This window comes from Denticeps clupeoides, unplaced genomic scaffold (assembly GCF_900700375.1).
Source record: "Denticeps clupeoides unplaced genomic scaffold, fDenClu1.1, whole genome shotgun sequence".
Classification (NCBI taxonomy): Eukaryota; Metazoa; Chordata; class Actinopteri; order Clupeiformes; family Denticipitidae; genus Denticeps; species Denticeps clupeoides.
In genome coordinates, this window is record NW_021629910.1 from 12,802 (window position 1) to 31,928 (window position 19,127).

General features: G+C 40.0%; 1 pseudogene; it reads left to right on the plus strand.

Moving 5' to 3' along the window:
- The first annotated feature begins 38 nt into the window (after window positions 1-38).
- LOC114777021 (uncharacterized) lies at window positions 39-157 on the plus strand (annotated as a pseudogene).
- Window positions 158-19,127: the final 18,970 nt, after the last annotated feature.

A 19,127-nucleotide genomic window follows, 5' to 3' on the forward strand; every position in this document is an offset into this window, starting at 1 on the left:
CTTTTGGTTTAAAGTTCAAGATTTTTAAAGCAGAGTTTGTGTACGGACAAACCAGCTGAAGAATGCCCAATCTTGTTTGATCTCAGAAGCTAAGAAGGCTTGGGCCTGGTTAGTACTTGGATGGGAGACTACCTGGGAATACCAGGTGCTGTAAGCTTTAACTATTGAAAAACTTTTAAAATGAAAGTATTTACATGGCTTTGTTAGCTTTTTTTGCCTTTTCTCCATCATAATTTGACAGTAAACGGGAGTTTTCACTCTTTGATATGTGTTTCAGCCCCTTTGGTTTAAAGTTCAAGATTTTCAAGCAGAGTTTGTGTACGGACAAACCAGCTGAAGAATGCCCAATCTTGTCTTATCTTAGAAGCTAAGAAGGCTTGGGCCTGGTTAGTACTTGGATGGGAGACTACCTGGGAATACCAGGTGCTGTAAGCTTTAACTATTGAAAAACTTTTAAAATAAAAGTATTTACATGGCTTTGTTAGCTTTTTTGCCTTTTCTCAGTCATAATTTGACAGTAAAGCGGGAGTTTTCGCACTTTATAATGTTTTCAAAGCCCTTTTGTTTAAAGTTCAAGATTTTCAAGCAGAGTTTGTGTATGGACAAACCAGCTGAAGAATGCCCAATCTTGTCTGATCTCAGAAGCTAAGAAGGCTTGGGCCTGGTTATTACTTGGATGGGAGACTACCTGGGAATACCAGGTGCTGTAAGCTTTAACTATTGAAAAATTTTTAAAATGAAAGTATTTACATGGCTTTGTTAGCTTTTTTGCCTTTTCTCCATCATAATTTGACAGTAAAGCGGGAGTTTTCACTCTTTGATATGTGTTTAAGCCCCTTTGGTTTAAAGTTCAAGATTTTCAAGCAGAGTTTGTGTACGGACAAACCAGCTGAAGAATGCCCAATCTTGTCTTATCTCAGAAGCTAAGAAGGCTTGGGCCTGGTTAGTACTTGTGTGGGAGACTACCTGGGAATACCAGGTGCTGTAAGCTTTAACTATTGAAAAACTTTTAAAATAAAAGTATTTTCATGGCTTTGTTAACTTTTTTGCCTTTTCTCCATCATAATTTGACAGTAAAGCGGGAGTTTTCACTCTTTGATATGTGTTTAAGCCCCTTTGGTTTAAAGTTCAAGATTTTCAAGCAGAGTTTGTGTATGGACAAACCAGCTGAAGAATGCCCAATTTTGTCTTATCTCAGAAGCTAGGAAGGCTTGGGCCTGGTTAGTACTTGGATGGGAGACTACCTGGGAATACCAGGTGCTGTAAGCTTTAACTATTGAAAAACTTTTAAAATAAAAGTATTTACATGGCTTTGTTAGCTTTTTTGCCTTTTCTCAGTCATAATTTGACAGTAAAGCGGGAGTTTTCGCACTAGTAGTAATAATTATATACTTTATGTCAAAAATGATTGATGGCATATCTGTATGAGGAAAAAGCGCGTGATTTATGACCATCTACCCTTCTACATTCTCCCCTTCTCCACTGGACACTGGACACAGTGCGCGTAATTTATGGCCTTCTCCCTTTTCTGCCTTCTCCATCGGACCCTGCGCGTAATTTATGACCTCCTTCCCTTCTCCCTGACCCTTCTCTAACCCAACCCATACATATGGCTAATGTGTTGTGTGTGTGTGTGTTTACCACGGTTGCATAGGGTAATAAAAGAGGCGTAGGATGTCTCTGAACAGAGTACAACAGATTCTGTTACAATGGGGAGCCCACTTGGTGCAGCTATGAAGAGACGTATTACGCCTACGCCTGTTACAAACAGGATAGTTTGTGATACACCATTTGCGCCAAAAAGGAGAAGGCCACGATCCTTGGTGAGTTTTCTTCAGAACCCTGGTGGCTGTGAAGAATACGAATGGATGTTATCCGATGGACGTGTCGGCGGTTATATTTTTGACAAGAAGGAGCGTCATGTGAGACTGTACTCGGTGGACACGGACCAGGAGTATACACCGGACTACCAATTGTGTGTGTCGTTTTATGCTGAAGACTGGTGTTTGTTCAAGAATAACGGGTGGAAAAAGATTGAAGATGTAAATACGGGGCCTTTCTACATATCGTGGACCGGTGCTACGGATCAAAACCACTACTACATGTGTGGTGGATGTCAAGAGCAGAAATCAGAGTCTTACATTTACGTGTGTAGTGGTAAGAATGTCAGTCGTGTGGTGCCTGACTGTGAACGCCGTGTGTATGGATCGCCAAAGGATGTGAAAGTGATGTACCCGTGGTGTGATGTGGCCATACTCCACAACGTCTTCAAGAAGATTGACAGATTGTTTAAATGGAGCGAGATTTTGGCCGGATACAACGAAATCAGGGTGTGTCTTTTTCATGGGGAGGCGGAGTGTGACAATGCCACGTCACACCCTGAACCATCCCCCACACCGGCTAGCCATTAAAAAGCAGAACAGGACCTCAGACCCCTAACACAATCTGAGTGATCACAGGTTCTGTTAAGTCATTGCTGTTAGACTGAATGGTGCATCTGATGCTGTTGAAGACTGTTGTTGGATCGACAAACTGGGTGACAGTCTGGGGTTGCAGAATTTGACATACATGCCTGGGCCATTGGTAGACATCCCGTCGTCGCAAACCTCTGATGAGAAGCCACCACCGGCTGCGACACATGTGGGCGATGTCTCAAACCCATGGGATGGCGACGAATTGACTTGTTCCACACTAAAAGCTTTTAAAACCATAAAGTTTTGCGTGTGCAGAATCCTTCAAAACATTATCGGACGACTGCTGCGGGAAACCTGTTATGGATGCATGGTGGACCATCCGAGTCAGACCCAACACCCGTGTCTCTATGAGCCGGAGGGATATTTCTACATTACCAACATGGACAAGATAAAGCAGAGACTTTTCCAGCCTGAGACGCACCACCTCATCACAAACGTTCTAACAGCGAGCGGCCTCTATGTACATCCTCAGAAAATCAACGGTGCTGTGGGGGCGCTGGCCTACGAATTAGAAGATGAACCTTTCTTTTTCCAGAGGCTGGACCAGATGACTGAGAGGCTTGCTGACTCACAAAGTGCTGATGTAATTTATGAAGCGCTAAAGAGCTGGGGTGAGAAGACTGTTCTGTAAACATGGGTTTCAGTCTGTCAAAAGATTTGTTAAATCTGAAAATGTCATGATGAATGTTTATACCTTATTGAGAGAGATTTAGACGTATGTGTGAAATTTTTACAATACCTCGACAACGCATAATTTGAAAATAAATAATGTGTGACCAAAATAGAATGTGTCATTATTTCACGAAGCAACCCATCATGACTGACCTTTTAAAAAAATACTACTATACGCCAGACAGCGAGGGCTCCTTCGGTGGTAAAACAAGGTTAAAAGATGCCGTGTTTAAAAATACAGGGGTCAGGTTGTCTAATAAGACGGTTTCTGACTGGTTATCAGGGGAGGATGCATACACGTTACACAAACCAGCGCGTTTAAAATACAAGCGGAATAGAGTCGTGGTGTATGGTATAGACAAACAATTCCAAGCAGATCTTGTTGACATGTCTATGTATTCAAAGGAAAACGATGGTTATAAATTCATGTTAACGTGTATAGATGTTTTTAGTAAACATGCGTGGGGTCGTATTTTAAAAAACAAGACCGGAGCTGAGGTGACTAGAGCATTTGAAACTATTCTAAAGGAAGGACGAGTACCTCAAAAATTACAGACCGATCGAGGAAAGGAGTTTTTCAACAAAGGATTTCAAAATCTAATGAGAAAACACAGCATCACCCATTTTGCCACAGGTAGCGAATTAAAGGCAAGCGTTATCGAACGTTTTAACAGGACTATTAAGGGTAGAATGTGGCGATATCTGACATCGGTCAATTCTAAAAGGTATATAGACGTACTTCCTCATTTAATAAAATCATACAATGCAAGCTACCATCGTAGCATTAAAATGAAACCTGCACAGGTCTGCTCTACAAATGAAGCACGAGTGTTTCAGTCATTGTACGGTGTGAACGATGCGAAGCAGAAAAATGTTACGTTCAATTACAAAACAGGCGACGTTGTAAGAATTTCTAAAGCAAGAGGTGCATTCACAAAAGGATATGAACAAAACTTCACAGATGAATTCTTTACTATATCAGCATGTATCCCGCGTAATCCACCGGTCTACAAATTGGTAGATTATGACGGCGATATAATAGACGGTACCTTTTATGAAGAAGAATTGCAAAAGATCAAACTAATCAGTAATAAACCGTTTAAAGTTGAGAAAATTTTGGAAAGGAAGAACATGGGGAAAAGACGCATGGTCTTTGTGAAGTGGTTGGGGTGGCCTGAAAAATTTAACTCTTGGGTTGATGAAAAAGACGTAGTAGATGTTTAAATAGTTTGTTCCAGAATCAGTCTTTCATTCACGATAAAACAACGCCATGGGGGACGAAGGCTTTTATGTAACCCTGCCGTGTAATGCCTCACAGAGCGTATATCCTGATAATACCATATCAAAGTATAGGACCAAACTCGCGAAACCTATTATTTTAAAGGGCGATTGGGAAGTAGCGCTGATTGAATTCCAGTACCCGCGATCATGGCCGACTTTTGGAGAGGATGACAAAATCATCTTTTTGACTAATAATATAACAGGGGAGAGATTGGATGTTACAATACGCGTAGGTTATTACACAAGCATTACAGACATAGTCAAAGAGATAAGCGGCTATACCAGGGTACACGGCGTTACATTTGGTTATGATGACCTTATTAATAAGGTTTATGTCTATTCGAACAAACCTGTCACCATAGCGATATCAGGCAAGTTTAGGATTATTTTAGGGTTTAAGAATAACGAATTTTTTGACGCAAGCATTACTGTGGATCCGTTGAGTCGAGCATATGCATCATATCCGGCCGACCTGTATGGTGGCGAATATAGCCTTTTTGTCTATACAGACTTTATAGAATATCAGGCGGTGGGTGACTATTTTGTACCCCTTCTACGATGTGTACATATAACCGGGAAAAACAAAGAGTTTGTCACAGTCAAGTATGACAGAGCGCACTACGTACGTGTTTCGAAATCACACATCAGCGATATAGCTGTAGAAGTGAAATCAGATCAGAATTGTGTCATACCATTTAAGTACGGCAAGGTGGTTACAAAACTACACTTCAGACCCACGAAGCAATCTCAAAGAATTTGAGAAACTATGAAGGCTTTTAATCCGTACACGATAGACCCTCATCGTTATGTGACGTATTATCAAAACCAAGCTGGGGGTGGGATTCCAGGTTTTTATGGCGCCCCTTCCATGTACGGCGCAGGGCTTGGCGGTATTTTCCGAGGTCTTTTCCGAATGGCACTACCGCTATTGAAAAAAGGTTTCGCTATAGCAAAACCCCATCTAAAATCGGCGGCAAAGAACATTGTTACCGATGTAGTAACGAATGTCATGAGACCTAGACAAAATGATGTTGGACAAGATGGTTCAGGTATGATGGTAATGAACAGGCGATATGAACACAAACCACCGGGTGTAAAACGAATCACACATGGCAAGAAAAGCAAAGTAAAGAAGAAACAAAACTCAGTGTCTAAAAGAAACTCGAGGGGTAAACAACGCATGCATGAGTATCGGACTAAAAGAAATTTAAAAAACATCTTTTAGTCATGGCGTTAATACACGGGATGTCCGATGAATGCGTAAAGTCAGAGTTGGATTTGTTTACAGTCCCCATGACGCAGTTGTCTATAGAAAAAAGTACATACATCGAAGTGCCGCCTATCTCGGCACTGACTGACTCGGCACCCCTGGAGTTTTTCATAGCTGGAAACGGTGAAGACTATATTGATTTAAACAATACACTTTTATACACAAGACTCAAGATCACTAAACCGGACGGCACCGATGTAGATGAGGGGGCACCAGTCGGCTTGGTTAATTACCCCGGAGCTACAATATTTTCACAGGTCGACGTATCCCTGGGGGATCGGCTGATCTCACAGAGTTCAAATACTTACCCGTACAGAAGTATTGTTGAATGTTTGATAAATTATGACCGTCATGCGTTAGAAACGCTTTTCTCAGCGGGCCTATTTTACAAGGATACTGCGGGTCATATGGATACTGCGGATCCGGCTGGAGCAAACCGGGGGTTGAACAAGAGGGCCGCATTCACTAATGCTAGTAGCGTTGTTGAATTATTATCTCCCATACACAGCGATATCTTTTTTCAAGAAAAACTCATGTTGAACGGCGTTGATATAAAAATTCGATTAACACGTGCTAAAGATGAATTTTGCTTAATGCGCAGTGACAATTTGGGTTATAAAATTAACATACTGGCAGCGTCCATGTTTGTTAAAAAGGTTTCAGTGTCACCAGCTGTCAGGTTGGGACACGCGCAGGCATTACTCACAGCAACAGCTAAATACCCTATCGACAGGGTATACTTAAAAAATTTCTCAGTGCCCGCCGGAACACGCGTCGCTAATCAGGAAAACCTGTTTTTGGGGACACTACCAAAAGCCATTGTGATTGGGATGGTTGATAATGACGCATTTTCAGGATCTTATGCTAAAAACCCTTTTGCATTCAAACATTATGATTTAGAATTCCTAGCAGTGTATGTGGACGGACAGCAATTCCCTGCCAAGCCGTTTCAACCACAGTACATAGAAGGTTCTGCTATAAGAGAGTTTTATCAGTTGGCGTTATCAACCGGCAGACATCTAAAAAATCGGGCGTTGTCTATCGACAGAGAGGATTTCTTGAACGGTTACACACTCTACGCTTTTAACCTCACGCCGGACGAAGAATGCAGCCAACACATGTCGTTAATTAGATCAGGGAACATCAGATTGGAAATGCGTTTTAGACAACCGCTTCGAAACACTATCAATTTAATAGTTTACGCTATATTTGATAGCATGATTGAAGTGTCCAATCGCAGGCAGATTCTTGTGGACCACTACTGAATTAATGAACACCGTACAACTATTAAATATTATGGACAAAATCTCCACAAACACGTGTTTTTTAGGCGTACTGCCGTCCGACCAATTACCCAAAAGACCTGTGGCAACATTACCAGCATCTGTGATAATTAACACACACAGTTCGGACCAACCGGGTGAACACTGGTTAGCTGTGTACATAACTGAAGACCGCGTCGGTTGTTTTTTTGACAGTTTTGGAAACAGGCCAGACAGCAAGATGTTTCCGTCAACCGTTTATAAATTTCTAAAAACTACATGTTACAATGTACAATTTTCAAATAAACAGGTTCAGGATTTATCATCGGTTACGTGCGGCGAACACTGTGTATTCTTTCTCTACCACATGTCAAAGGGTTTGAGCTATGAAGATGTTTTATCTAAATATTCCAACGACTTGACTAAAAATGATAAAAAGGTCTCGCTATTTGTGAAAAAACTACACCCGCATGTCTATAATTGTGATATGTTTAAAAACTCTCAATGTATACAATCTGGTGAGGTGTTTATGAAAAAATCTTATTCTAAATAAATGAGTCGAAAAACAAATATATGTATCATCAAGTTTGTTTATTGTCATCGCATGTTCAAACACGTTTTAAACAAGACTGTATACACTTTTTAAAAATGTAACCATGCGCTTGTATCTAAACGTGGCGATGAAAACACGGGTGGTTCTGAATCACCATCATCATCACGGGTGGTAAAAGTCTTGTTAATGTTTTTAAATGAATTGACCTCATCTTTAACACGTCTGTTTGGAACCGTAGAAAGAGGTATGTTCAACATTGCTATAGCACTCAGGAATTCACGCCACCCCTCGGGTCTCCTATGAGGATTCATAGATTGGGACGTGGTAACGTTCTTAACCAAATCGAAAATGTGAGATCCTGGAATGATCGTACCGTTGAAAACAAATTCGCCATCTTTACCCCATGCAGCAACCCCCTGTGATTTCATCATTTTTTCTAATATATACCGGACATTCCTTTTACTTCTCTGCGGTACATTTTGTAAAACCTCTTTAACCGTAGCGTCGTCATCAACGGTCGCTGCTTCTGTGGGTGATGTCTGTACATTTTCAGATGCCTGTGGTAGGTTATGCGTTATCGATTTAGTCTCATGATCACCCTGCTTAACCACCGATATATACCTCTGCAAGAGTGTCGAGTATAATTTGGCTTTTTCATAATCCCCCAAATCAGTTCTGTCCAAAACACTTTTTATCGATGCATCCAAATCATTTTCCGCGCGTTGTCTCAGAGGTATAGGTGCACCATCGTATTTTAACCTGTCCAGCTGTCGCTGGGGTACCAAATACATCCTTTCAGCGTGTTCCATTAGCCCCCCTGTCTTGACGCTATTAGACTGCTTATAAAGGGAACTGCGACGCTTAACAGAGGTAAAAGGAACCCGCCCTCTTGATTGATCACATATTTCTTTCTTAACACACCAATTTTTTTATCGGCTATGAATTTTATAGCTTTTTTTCCAACTTTTTATATTGTGACTTTGTCAATGGTATTGTACCGCTGAGCACATTCAAAGCCACTTCGCATAAGGTTAGAATCAACTCATTCGAAGATTCTTGTAAAATGAGACGTCTCTGTATCGGCTTAGCCTTAAGTAAGAGTTTTAGAAGCGGCAGATTTCTATAAAGACGATTAGACATGTCAGCGTCTAAACTCTTTTTTTCTGAACATAGACCACCGGATACTCTGAAAGCAGATCCGTTCTGAGACGAAGTGTGTCAGGTGTTCTAGATTTATAATCAATCATGAGGTAGCCAAAGGGTTTTTCAGTAGCGTTTTTAAAACATTCAAGGAAGAATTTGGTATTACCCGGATACATCTGTCTCGCTAATACAGCAATCTGTGTATTGTCTCTTGGGTTTTTGAAAAGTATTAGGTAATTTGTGTTTAAACTGATTGTTCTGCTGGATTTCCCCTGAAAAAACAAATTCTGAACCATGTAGATAGCGCTGAGATTTCTATGATGCACGTATTGTGTAAACACTTTTTCAACCTGCTTATTGCCACTCGCAACATCCATTAAGTCATCGATAATTAATAGCGATGGTTTGGTCGGCGGCAAGAGTTGGTCGTCCGATAGTGTGTCGGGAATACCTTGTATAAAATTAATATTCCTAATTTTTAACAACTCGTCATAAAGAGGTTGCCAGCAGTCGTAAATGTAGACAATGTTTTCAATCGTTGTAGATATTAAGCGGTCGGCATCGGCTATTAACGCTTTCACAAAAAACGTCTTTCCAGAGTTTGATGGTCCGCTTACTATACACGAGAACGGATGTTGCAATCTGAGATCGAATCCTGAGATGACACACATAAATTTTTATTGTAGAAAATAACACACATGCGTATAATAGCATAAAAATACAAATATAAATATACAAATGTCACAGACATATTGAAAAAATCACACATATGCAAATAATGCAAACATCCATATGTACAATATGTTACAAACATGTTGAAAATCACACAGATACAAATAATAGAAAACTGTACATATATACAGATGTTACAGACATAAAAAAAAAAAAAAAAAAAATGTTTTATTTACATATTTACCTGTGACATCTCTCAAAGTCATCTTGTGTCAATACCCATAGGGGAGCGTCGTAAAGTCTGGGAGCAGGACTCGTTTGTTGTACACAACTTTGAACCTTTTGACATCTGATTTGTTATGTAATGTGAGGTGTCTTTTATTCCTGGTAATTGTGTTTGTGCGTGTTAAAACATGTTGCGACCGGTCTCCATCTATTACATAGCTGTTAACCAAATCAACCAGAGAGCGTAGATTTACAGCTTTTGAATTTTCAGCATTGAGAGTGATACCCTTGGCCTTCATGGATGTCTTACCGTTAGCGGTGATGTAACCATATGTTTTCGGACCGCCTGAACAAAATTCTGTAATGTAATCCCCGGGGCCTACCTCGTCAGTAAGATCGCCCAGATATGGACCTAGGGGTGGCTCCCAGTCACCATCTTTTGAGACAAAGATTAGACTGTCTGTGTCGCTGTACAGCAGCCGATCACCCAATTTCTCCATCACAGAATATAATTCTAGGCGTGCATGAGCCGTTGTAAACGCTCCAAGAAACACATTAATGTCACGCATTTGAGCGCCATAACCGTCTGCATAACGCCACTGAACCAATGCCACTTCGTCCGAGACAAATGCAAAATGTGTGATTTCACGACCGCCCCCAAAAATGTATCGCGAAAAGTCGTCAGGATCTTTCAACAACTCTGTGTATGGAAGGTTTTCCCGCATTGAAAATCGGCCCCAAAGTGAGTTCAATAGGAGTTTGTTAATATTTCTCCTTGCAGGGTTTGAACAGATTTTTTCAGGATTCAGACGGATACCCTGTTTTTGAAAATAATCTTCAATGTATGCATGCTTTTCAACATCCGTCACAACCCCCGGCGGGTACCCACTGGCTTCCTGCTTGTATTGTAGAAACGTTTTCACATAATCTGCAAACAACGTTTCTGATCTTTGTTCAAAATGCCACACTTCATGAATCTCTGCCAAAACATAGCCCATCTGTACAGCTTTCATCAATTCAATGCTGACCCAACAACCCGAAAGAGATCTCTCGCCGTCAGTATGAGTACATGGTGACGCTTGATTCTCAAGATGACAACATGTTCTACAAAGCGGGAACATTAGTTTGCCGCCGCATCGGTATGGCAACACAGGGTGTAAGAGACCACGTGGCGGGTACACCGTTGCTTTAACCAACCCATAGTAATTTTCGAGACTATCAAAGTCTTTCAAAATGATCTGTGGGTGGCCGATCGGATATTCCTTTGATGATTGACAAAACGGGTAGAGACTGGTGAAATCAAAGTAACGAATTTTTTCACCGTCCGATGTTTTGTGATAGAGTTTGTACGCATTCGTTCGACCGCCAAAGAGGCTGTCTCTCGGCTTTAGACGACTGGGGTGTGCATATGTCGACATGAACTCTATGACTGATGGTTCGACCTGTTTTAAACGACGCCACTGGCACTCCCACATAACTTCGACTTTTAAGCCGTACACCTTGGTGAGGGTTTCAATCTTATCATCAAATTGCCTTCTTAAAACACTGTACGGGAGCCTTGACAAAGGATGAGTCTGGGTGGGTGTGTATTTACAATCATGTCCGTGATGCATACACCCATTAAATTCTAAACCGTATTTACGACCATTTTTTTCATAATAGCCGTCAAGACAGTATTTCCCAACCACAACCTCACCCTCTGTCAGAGCGTGTTGGATGTACACATGCCTGGTTGTTTTGACATATTCCAGCCATTCGATGCTAATGTCTGAAAATGCCTTGTTTTGGCTTGTGTACGCGTTGTTATGTGTAAGAGCGAGTGTATCACGCGGTAGGTAGTGTGTTTTGTATACAGCCATGCAGCACGATGCCAACGTGGTTTGACCAAAAGGGTCTAGACCCGTGCATTCTATGAACTCGTCACGGTATTTCAGACACGCCTCTCTTAACAGCACGACGTCGTTTCGACCGTAGAAACGGAGTTCCTTCTGAAAATCAAAAACACCGCACGCTGATTCGTTGTACCAGTCATCAAATTCACGTCTGCCAGCATTGGACATGTTGTCATATCCATAAAAGGTCTTATCCGGGTATGGGCCTATGTAATGGCTGTTTGAGCGTGTGTTAAACTTGTGTGGGAAATAACCCTTTTCTGTGGTGGTGAGATTTAACGCAGCTGTTGTTTTTGCCAGACTCATCAGTAGAAAAGAATAGCTGTCGATAAAACGCTGTTTAAAACATGCATCATACATGAATATCAGACGGCATCCAGTCATTGTCACATCTAGTTTGATCCCGTTTTTGGAGTAATATTCCAAAAGTATGAAATTATCAAACCCTGCAGCGTTGTGTGCTAAAAATGTGAAACCGTTGAACCTCGGTCGACGGAGCCAATTCACAAATTCACGCACACACCCGTCACCCTCAGCCGTGAACTCCACACCTGTAAATGTAATTGCGCAAACAAAATTTGCATGATGTTTGCCGTTCTCGAAACGTGTTTCAAAATCAAAAAAAATGTAGCGGTTGTTTGTCTCCTTCAATCTAATGGGTTGTATGAAGCATTCATGCTTAGCGTCTGGAATCAGTTCTTCACGACAATGAACACAGTGTGGTGTCGGACACGTGTGTGGTTTGGGTTTTTTAACACTAACGTGGTAACGCCTGTTACAATTCTTACAAAATTTTGTAAGATCACAATTTGACGCCACCACGCCAGGATCGCTCTTCATAGGACGCGGCTGTTTATGTTTGTCAAAACAAAAATCAGACTTGCAAAACCTCCCACAAGACGAGCAATATCTCGAACCTGTGACCCTTGAAGGGCATCCGGGGTCGTTACAAACATCACACCTGTATTTGCAACCATGCTCTCGGAACGAAGTGTAACCGGCATAGCAGAATTCACAGACATACGGCACCCCCATGAACGCCTTGAGGTTTAATATTCCGTAGTAATGGCTGTCGTGTATGTATAAAAAGGCTGTTTTTGTATGCGGTACAGTGCTAGTTTGAAATTTCTGCAACACCCCTACGTCTGATCTGTAAAAGATCACAATCTTGATGTCCAATAAGCTCTCAAATTTTGGAACATCATTAAAGCCGACTTTATGGTGAATAGGTAGACCACACCGTGTCTGAAATGTGGCAGCCAATTTTTCTAAATAAGCTGTTGGTTTCTCAGGGTTTACAAAATTTGCCAGGCATATCGCGAAGCACAATTGGTTTGTAACGTTAACGGGGCAGAATAGATTCATCCTGTTCTTGCTTATTATCTGATCATGAGCCAAATCACGCAATTTACGCCGTGCGCCCCCATCACGACCTCTAGCGATTGAAACAGTCAGGTGTAGTGTCTCATCGCACATGATTTTTTTATTGCTTTGGATTATTTTTTCGATGGCGTCCATCAGAATTTCATACGAATGGTTATTCGCGGGTGAAAGGATCGCATTAACATCTGAAACCAGGGTATCGCCACTCAGTGTGACGTCGAAAACACCGCTCTGTCCGGCCAGTGTGTGTGAGAATTTTACGATGTCTTTGAATACATCGTGGATGTGTGAAATATATGATGTTATGTCGCTGCTCGAAACGGATCTGAAATTAATATCACGACGCAGTACCACCCCATTGAACCGTGGTTTATGTGTAACATGATACCCGTCTATCACAGCATGCATTATCGACCCTTCTTCTAAGGATACTGGATCAGATTCAGCACCACAACCATTTTGAATTTGATGTAAAACATTATTAAACATCTCAATTTCCCCCCATGTCTCGACGTTTAACATGTCGTGTAGTGTTTTATTAAAATTGTCCACTGCATCACCACCAATACATTGACGTTTAGACGGCTCCATTATGGTTGAAAACAAGGTTTAAAACACCCCTTACACACGTGAAATGCCACTTAAACGCAACAAAACCGTTGATAACGATGACCAATCAACACGCTTCAGATCTGATGTATGTTCTACAGCTTTGGCTATAATCCCCACAGTACTAATCAACTTTTCTTGCAAGTCATACACCTTAACAATGTTATCTAATACCTGTTTAAGGCATACACAGCATTCAGAATGATTAGAAAACCGCCGGTACCTCTGTGGGTCGATGTGGTTTGGTTCTGTTTGCGTAGCGATGTCTGATCTGGCAAAATCTACAGCATCCCACGCTTTGTAATCCGCGTTGGTCCAGTCGGTGACAAAGTCGAGATCAACGTTTACGGGGGTTCTACCTGTAACAAAATCACACGATGTTAAAATTAATATTTCATTAAAATAACGATTGCGTTAAAACCATGTAAATACACACCTTCTGGCTTTTCCGGGAGCTTGAAAGCTGTTTTCGTCTTCTTTCCTGATAGTTTTATCAAACCTGATTGTCAATATTTTATTAAAATAATAATAAATTGTGTTAAAACATATGTAATACACACCTTGCGGCTTTTTCACCATATGTTTTTGTGCCTTTTCCACGCACAGATCCACCACGGGAGCTAGGTGCTTGCGTTTGCGTGTAGCCTTCCGACCTGACGGCTTGTCGACCCCTGTATCATCAACGCGTGGCTTAGGAATGGTGCCCACTAGTTGTCTGATGGTTGCTGTACAGAACGAGAGATATTACAATCACAACCATATGATGAAAATTTCATAAAAACCGTATTAGATAGTCATAAATATATTACCTAAACTGTCGGCTGAGCATCCAACATCCTCGGTTACAACGTTGTAATTTGGATAATGTTCTGCTATTAGAATGCATACACGGTCAAAAACACACACTCACAACTATGTAGTGGTATTATTATTAGTAGGATCTGGGGTTTTTACAATTACCTTGGTATGAAATTTGTGGTTCAGAATCACCCGCACCAAAACCCTCGGTCCATAGACTTTCGAACCCCAGTGTTTCAAAACACGCCAGGTTTGATGGTCCTTCGAGTGGTTCTACAGAAAAGTTACACCTATTAACAAATAAATAAATAAAACACACACATACGTTGTAACAAGACTTATAGTTTATGTGTTATGAAAAACTTACTGAGAGTCCATAGCCGGTGATGATCCTTGCGATGTCGAAACCGTTGAATGAAGACCTCGTGGGCCTCTCTTGTTAAATAGGCCTCTGTGTGTGTGTGCGCACGTGAGATTTGTAAGTCCCACGTGATTCGGTGTTTGCGAGAATGGTGAAACCAGATGACTCACGTTGTAAAAACATATGGTGCGTTAGGTGTTAAAATATTTGTTGGAGGATGTGCTAGGGGTCTGTGTGTGTGTGTGTGTGTGTGTGTGTGTGTGTGTGTGTGTGGGTGAGGGAAATCATAAAACGGTTTCATTTATTTTAACAGTAGGGGTATGAAATTAACATTGTTTGAAGCCAAAATAGTTTTTCTTTAACTAGAAACAGTTTTTTAAAACATATATCATTTAAATAAGGTTTCTGTTTTGGTCTGTGTGTGTGTGTGTGTGTGTGTGTGTGTGTGTGTGTGTGTGTGTGTGTGTGTGTCAATATGAGACTCTGCTAGGTGTCGGGGAAGAATGTGTGATGAACCCGGGGAGGGATGTGCGTGGGGAAAGGGATGTCATTGGGAGAAATGGGGCATAAGCCATCAGCAATGGCCGTAGTTGTAAATAAGTGATAAGAAATCTGTTTTAAAAGTTAGTCTAAGTGTATATGACATCTGTAATGCATCACATGGGAGAGAGCGATAGAGTATGTCCTGAAGGTGCTGTGATACTTCCTACATACAAAATGGGGTTCTACCATATTTCAGTCAGTATATGAATAGAGTATGCGTTTGTATTTTTAAAATAAGTCTGTGTAAGTATTGTGTTTAAACGTGTTAAACACTGAAACAGTAGTTGAGTAAAACCATACACTTAAAAATAAGGTTTCTGTTTTAAAAGAAAGTTCTAAAGGGGTGTGTGATATTTGTAAAAGGTCACACGTTGATTCGGCGTTTGCGAGAATGGTGAAACCAGATGACTCACGTTGTAAAAACATATGGTGCGTTAGGTGTTAAAAGCTTTGTTGGAGGATGTGCTAGGGGTCTGTGTGTGTGTGTGTGTGTGTGTGTGTGTGTGTGTGTGTGGGTGAGGGAAATCATAAAACGGTTTCATTTATTTTAACAGTAGGGGTATGAAATTAACATTGTTTGAAGCCAAAATAGTTTTTCTTTAACTAGAAACAGTTTTTAAAACATATATCATTTAAATAAGGTTTCTGTTCTGGTCTGTGTGTGTGTGTGTGTGTGTGTGTTTGTAAACCTACCAATATGTGGACATTGACCTGACTGCACACCAATAAGGTGGGGACGTGTGTCATCGTGGGGACCAAAAACCAAGTCCCCACAAAGTTAACTACGCTAGCATGTATATTTCATCAAAATAAGCCTACCCCTTTAATATCTCCAAAGTCCCCAAGATGGACATTTTCTTGAAAAACATTGTGTATGTGTGTGCCTGGAATTGCTCACAGTGTGTACACGCCAACTAGGGTTGAAGAGGGTAATTGCAATTGCAGATACACACAGTAACACGTGGTACAGCAATGCTGAACTCTTATTGGCTCGTCTTGATGACGTCACGGACCATCAGAAACCAATGAGAGAGCTAATTGTTAATAAGTGCCTCAGTTAGCAAGACTGAGTTTGCTGAGCTATAGCACCATCCAGATCTATGTAAGCTAACTTTAACTGCAAGAAAAAAATCATTTAAAGATTCATACTTTTATGATACACATTGTGTTAGGGGTAAATAATATTTCTTTCAATAGTAAAGTGTTTTAGTAAGAAAAGCTATGACAATGCTAGCTAGTTAAATGGTACTAGCTTAGTTAGCACATGCTAGTTTCTGTTATTTATGGATATTTAAAATTACAATTATTACTATATCTTCCATAGACGTTTTCACTAAGCAGTAAGAGAAATAATGTGCTAAGAAAAATGGCTCGGAGGCGACAAAGCCCAATAAACAATGCCATTTTTCACATCACCACCTGCCGTGATAAAGCAGGGCTTGATGTTAAATACATCAATTCCTATAAAGGTGAGCAAAGCAGATATATTATCTTAAACTAATTACTATGAGGGAAAGTAGGTATGAATGTGGGTTGTGATTCACAAATTAGGCAGGGGAGTGTTTGCCGAGTCAGATATTTTCAAAGGAGATTTCATACTGGAGTACAGAGGAGACCTTATCGATCCAGAAGAAAGTAAACGAAGACGGCGAATTTACCACAACTCCCTAAAAGGATTTATGTTCGATTTCATCTGGCATGGAAAATTCTGGACGTGAGTACAAATGGATTTATATATTTTCCTTTGTTTTGATGTATAACTGTATTAAATATTTAAAAAATATATTTGAAAACTCGCTGCTAAAACTAGTATTAGTTTTTTATTAGTATTCTAGTTTTGTTGCCACATGTGGGAACTCGTGTCTTGTGTGGAGTTGCACAGCATGGGGAGCATTTAGATCATTTATCATCGCTAAACCGCCCATAACAGCTTTAAATGTGTATTATTAATTTTTTCAAGTCAGATGTGGAGTCAAAATGGGTTACATAACGTCGCTCAGACACACAGGGATTGTGGGTAATATGGTTGTTTTCTTCTGATGGAACAGAATGATTTCATCATTTGTCTGTCAGCATTTAAGGTACTTATTGTAAACATGCCATACTATATTGACTTATTTACAGTTGGCTTCTAATAGTTAAGATAGCAGCTCATGCATGGTTCCTGCTCAGGTCTGAATATTTTCCAGAAATACAAAAAAAAAATGTTTATTTGTTCAGCTATTTGAAGTAGATTTATAATGTCTGCATATATCAGTTGTGTCATCACAAGATCACAAAAAATTGTTTAACAATTTATATATTATATTGTTAATATAAAATTAAGTAATACAAACTAACAATAGTATAATTTTGCATTTAATAACTATTCTCTTTATTCAAATTCAGTATTGATGCTGCAAGGGATGATGGCACCCTTGGAAGACTGGTTAATGATGATCACATTAACCCCAACTGCAAAATGAAAAGAATCATGGTGGAAGGAAAGCCTCATTTGTGCCTTTTTGCCTTAAAAGACATAACACCTGGAGACGAGATTAGATATAATTATGGCGATGCTGATTGTCCTTGGAGGAATCAGGTAAGAATTGTAAAAGATATTTTGAAATCTGATATTTATATAAATTAAGATTTTAGTATTAATTAATTGTAATATTATGTTTGTTCATAAAGTTTTAACAATCAGAATAATTCACACATGCTCGCATCCATTTTACTGTTATTGGTTTACTGGGCTTTTCATATGTTTGCAGCCCTGGTCCTGCATTCGAATTCTGTAACAAATATTGAATCTAGAGAATTGTGGTTGTTTTGTTTATTTCACTGAAGATGCATCATCACTATACCTACTTAAGCATATTCTCTGCATCTGTATTTATTTAAAAATGCTTTTGCAACCTGACACTGTTCAGCTTTTTTATCTTTTACCAGTATTTGGGGACTTATTGGGGATTCCTTTGATAATTTCAGGAAGAAAGAAGTGGAATGGAAGGAGCCAGTAACTGTCCCAGGTCAGAAAACGCCTCTGAAAAGGATCTACATTACACCCAAAGTTCATTGGATAACTGCACCCTCAACAATCAGGTATAAAACTGCTGTTTAATTACCCGATATTATCCATACTTTTAGAATGAGAGTGTGCATTTTAAAGTTATGCAAACATAACTTTCATATTTGGTCTAATTGTTGGCTGTTTTGTTCATTCCAGGAGACAATAAGTGGTGTAGACAGAGCTAATATCTTCCCCAAATCAGATGGTACCTCTGAAGACATTCAGCATTCCACAGACTGTTCACAGGTTGAGACTTTCCACATTCAGGTATGATACTTCTTTTTAAAATGTAATTTTAATATAATATACGTTAAGTCCCCACACTGTGCAATGTGCATGATATATGTGAAGTCCCCATGAACTATTGTGTATCACAAATCTTTTTGAAAGATTCACAAGACTCAGGATGAGAAGTGCTGCACCTCCCCCACTATGTCCCCACATTGTCTTCTAAAATTAAATCTCTATACTAAGTCCACACACTACACCTATTTTGATCTATTAGGATTTTGTAACACATGTACAACTCTTAGTACATTTAAACATTGAAAATATGTAGTGTGATTGTAGAATGGCAACGTATCTTTTATGTTTGGTTTAATGGCTGACTGTTTTGTTCATTTTAGGAGACAATAAGTGGTACGAACCAAGCCAGTAACTGCCCCAAATCAGATGGTGCCTCTGAAGACAATCAGCATTGCACAGACAGTTCACAGCATGACAGTATCTTCCACATTCAGGTATGAAACTGCTCTTTTTTTATGTATTTTAATTACCATATACGTTAAGTCCCCACAATGTGCAATGTGCATGATATATGTGAAGTCCCCATGACGTATTGTGTATCACAAATGTTTATGAAAGATTCACAAGACTCAGGATGAGAAGTGCTGCACCTCCCCCACTATGTCCCCACATTGTCTTCTAAAAAAAAATT